The sequence below is a fragment of the Brassica oleracea genome, chromosome C9, assembly GCF_000695525.1.
Source record: "Brassica oleracea var. oleracea cultivar TO1000 chromosome C9, BOL, whole genome shotgun sequence".
Taxonomy (NCBI): Eukaryota; Viridiplantae; Streptophyta; class Magnoliopsida; order Brassicales; family Brassicaceae; genus Brassica; species Brassica oleracea.
Genome location: NC_027756.1, coordinates 38,542,230 through 38,546,459, shown reverse-complemented (window position 1 = coordinate 38,546,459; position 4,230 = coordinate 38,542,230). Strand labels below are relative to the sequence as shown.

The 4,230-nt window shown below is 39.1% G+C and overlaps 1 long non-coding RNA gene across 8 annotated transcripts; it reads right to left on the bottom strand.

Moving 5' to 3' along the window:
* Positions 1-380: 380 nt before the first annotated feature.
* LOC106312854 lies at positions 381-3,376 on the bottom strand. 8 transcript variants are annotated; one of them, XR_001264246.1, is made up of 9 exons: positions 2,927-3,376; positions 2,496-2,753; positions 2,112-2,388; positions 1,909-1,990; positions 1,687-1,800; positions 1,429-1,586; positions 1,231-1,345; positions 965-1,143; positions 381-875 (listed from the first exon to the last, which is right to left on the bottom strand). It is a non-coding gene; the product is annotated as an uncharacterized LOC106312854 (long non-coding RNA). The 8 variants fall into 8 exon arrangements; XR_001264247.1 differs by having other exon boundaries at positions 2,496-2,743; XR_001264249.1 differs by having other exon boundaries at positions 2,326-2,388; positions 2,496-2,743; positions 2,927-3,374.
* Between the last annotated feature and the right edge of the window lie 854 nt (positions 3,377-4,230).

Genomic DNA, 4,230 nt, shown 5'->3' with positions numbered 1-4,230 from the left:
TTCTTGCCTGAAACATCTCTTCTCGACAACTGTCTTGTTGCTTGTTGAAGGTGGTAAACTGTCTCTTTGCTTGTACTGCACGGAAGCATGGTATTATTTTGTTATAATATTATGATGGCTGTGTGTTTAGATCATAGTTAAAATGTAATGTTTATTATAGCATGGAGTATAAATGTGAAGTTAATGGAATATATATGCTAACCGTCTCTCATTTGTGTGACTTATGGTAACAAAAAGTTGGAAAAACTTCCAAGCTCGGTAGGGAGAAGCTTAAAACTGTTGTTAAGTAAAATGAATTAAGTTGGATGACTGCAAAGTTTTAATCACAACATGTATATGGTAAGACTGTCTTTAAAACGGAAAAAGAGTAGTAGATTATATAATAAAAAGAACAACCACATTTTTTTTAAAAGCCAAAGATAAATAGTTCAAAACCATATGGAAAACACTAAAGCATAACACATTGCTTTATAAGAAAAAGAAGATTATATAATAAAAAGAACAACCACATATTTTTAAAAGCCAAAGATAAATAGTCCAAAACCATATGGAAAACACTAAAGCATAACACATTGCTTTATAAGAAAAAGAGAGAGAGAAATAGTCCAACGGGAAAATGGAAACACTAAAGCATAATTAGAAACAGAAGCAGTTGTGGTTGTTCTAGCTGTGGAGTGATGGACTCATTCCACATGTGCCTTCTTCGGGGCAGTCTTGTCGACATCGTCTTGGTCTTTGGCCGGTGGTGGACGTTTACCAGTTGAAGCATCAGATATAGTTGGCTTATCTGCTCCAGTGGAAGTGATTCCAACGTTGGCATTTGTTCCTTGTGCCACATCTTCGGCCTGAGCATCCGCAGGAACATTTGCAACTTCCTATAAATAATGCAGCATACACATATATTAGTTATTGTAACCAGCAAGTAAGTAATATATTTGGCTACATATGAGGAACACACAGTTACCACAAAGGCTGGCATGGGCACAAGCACTCGCTCAGGAAAGATGCGAGAAATGGTGAAGGTCTGGTGCTTTGAGGAGAAATTGAAATGTTCAGTTTGAGCTGGAAAGTGTAGGGTTTTCCAACAATATCAGCAAGGGACCGAGGAAGTTCCGTGTCAACCTGAGCATCAACACCTATCCCCTGCAGACCGAACAACATAGTCTTATAAGTAATGTTATCAACAGCCATAGCACCAAGTATTAGCGAGGGGTTGATGTAAGGTCATACCACAATCTGAGCAGCCTCAGAAGCTTGAACGTTGGTCAGTTTAGCCATCTCCATATCAAAAGCTAGGAAAGATGCGGTATCAGTGTAGTCTGACACAGACAATGTGATTCGGTACCTATTTCATACAACATTAGTGACTGCAACTATATGTTAATTGCTTCTACTATGCTAAATACACACAATTTACATTTTTCTCACCTGAGTGCAGCAACAGCATTAGTTTCATTACATGAAACACATGCGAAGGAAGATATCTCTCAGACAAGTTTCTTGGAACACCCGGAGCAGCCAATATAACACCAACCGTCATCTTGCTGGATACCAGTAAACTTAGCGGTGCAAAGAAACTCTATTATCTGTCAAGGGTTGAAGATGGAGAACAGTCATAAGAATCACCTCAGCCTGTTTTATTAAAAAAAATTGGCAACATTTATATATAAGAAAAGAAGAATTCACCTGAGAATCAGCAGTAATAATAAACTGGTTAAGCTCAGAGGTGGTCATTGGTTCAATCTTCTGTGCACGAACTACCTTCGAAGTAAATGCTCCTAGGTCTGCTGACCTGGCAAGCTGAAAGGAGAAGGAAATCAAATACATTCACCAAATGAGGAAACTAAGCGTTGCTCTACTTGCAATATCAAAAACTTGAGCCACTCTAAGTAGAATTATGAGACGTACGTGTCAAACACTTTTTTCCCAGCAGCTGTCTCAGAGTCAAAGTAGAGATGTGTGCCGGAAGTAGCATTCAAAAATAAACGGCCTGACAAAAAAATACAGGGATTAACAAGGAGGACTCGAGTCCAAAACAAATAGAGACTGCCATGCATTTGACGAATATATGTGTGAAGGCAACCAAAATTCAGAAACATAAAAACATCTACCCCAACTATCTTAGGATTCAGGCTTGTAGCAATTATGATTTTGGGCTCTCTCCCATAGCTGTCAAATTTGGTATGAAACGCAAGAGCCAAGGAGTCAAACATACTCACACAAACGTTCTCACCATTGCAGAGAAAGAAAAATGTAAAGTCAATTGAAGATATGCGGTAAAAACATCCCTTAAAACAAACAACCATTATGTAAAAGAGAAAGAACCTTTCAAGACGCAGAGTTAGCATCACACGCTGTGCCCCTGGTATACGGTCCGTAATTGTGCTTCTGATTGCATTCAACTCACCAATTATGTCTGATAAACAATTAAGGTGGTTATGTTAACACATGCTATAACAGAACCAAAAAAACTACTCAGTATAAACAATACATACCAGGAAGTTGTTTGCCAGTGTTTGCGAGCTCAAGTATCTGACCATATGGCATGAATCTTAAAAGCTCCGTAGGTATGGGCCTAGCAGACGCCGTTATCTTCTCAAGAGAGGTTCCTTCATTGAACCGAATTGAGAAAGGAGCATAACACAAATGAAAATTGGTGTTGCTGCGTATGACGTCAAATCCGGTTAACGTGTAGAGAGAGCCCTAGCTGAGACGTTTCCTGAACCTAAGCTGACGGTTTGAACTAACAGATCCTTGCGTAAGCGTTGATTGTCAGTAAAGAGAAATTAAAACGTTAAGAAAATGATTATGGAACAATCGCTAAAAGAACTAAACTTTACAGAATATGAACAATCCCTAAAAGCGTAAAACTTTCCAGAATATTAATGGAGTAAACTGTAAATCAGATTTATGAAAAGAGGCTTACATTCTCATTGACAAAGAGCATGTCAACACTCATCAGTTCACCACCTTTCCTAACATGTCTTGCCTCCCAGTATCGGAGTAACCGAACCTCCGCAACGTTGGAGCACCGTCCTGCGTTCAAATCGGCAAGAAGGACTTGGGGATTCGCCATTGTAATAACCAGAAATTGAACAGAGTGATCTTCTGGTTCTCGTCGAAGCTGTGATGCTCATGTCTGGATGAAGAGGTATTTATACCCGAAGCTCTACTGAGTAACTCAGGGAAGAGAAGGAGACGGATTGAATGCTGAGAAGTGGGGAAATCACGGTTTAACACGAAGTAAAGAAGAGCAAAGCGAAACGTTGTAACGTCCATGGTGTTATCATCGACTTTCATCTGCAAAATGCGGCGGCCGTAAGAAAAAGAAACGACCTAGAGGAAGAGGCGATTCCAGTCCTGAAGGCTTAATGTTTTGAGATGAGCCTCAGACGAAAACACATAATCCAATTTAGTAAACAAAGCCCAATCGTAAATTATATCCAATGAAAAGACGACACGTGTCATTTCCCCCGGGAGAGAAAAAGTCTACTTTATTGGTATCTTCCAATACTAAAAGGACACACTCTCTTCACATTTGGAACTTTGGTGCAGAGGTTTCTATGAGACTGACTTATCCTTCTTCCAAGCGTGTTAAGGACTGGGACAAGCTTGAAGCTGAAGTGAAGAAACATGAGAAGGATGAGAAGCTCGAAGGAGACGCGGCTTTGAACAAGTTCTTCCGTGAAATATATTAAAATGCTGATGAGGATATGAGGCGTGCAATGAGCAAAAATTTTGTGAATATCTTTTCTGTAGTCTTTCTTCTCTCATGGAGACTACAAATTTTGTGTCATTTTTTATTAACTCTCTTGCGATGTTTTTTTGTACAACGAATAGGTGGAATCTAATGGGACACTATTCTCAACAGACGAGAAAGAAGTTGGAACTAAGAAAATCGAGAGCACTCCTCCTGATCGTATGGAGCTCAAGAAATGGGAGATCTGATCTGTTGTGATATATGTGTGGACTTGAAACCTATTTGGTCTTGAGGGTTTTGCTTTTTCTACTTTTTATGGACAACGGTTGTTTCTTTTGTCTGTCTCTCCATCTGATTTTTCCTTCTCATGTTACAGCCGTTGGCTAAAGCTAAGTCTTTCAAAAAGGTAAGCGAGAATGATGTTGTACATCTGAGTTTGTATGCTTTTACAACATATAGCTATTATGGTTAACCTGTAATCTCTTCTCATGTTTTATAAGCCGTATAAGCTGAAATAAATGAGAAAAGAG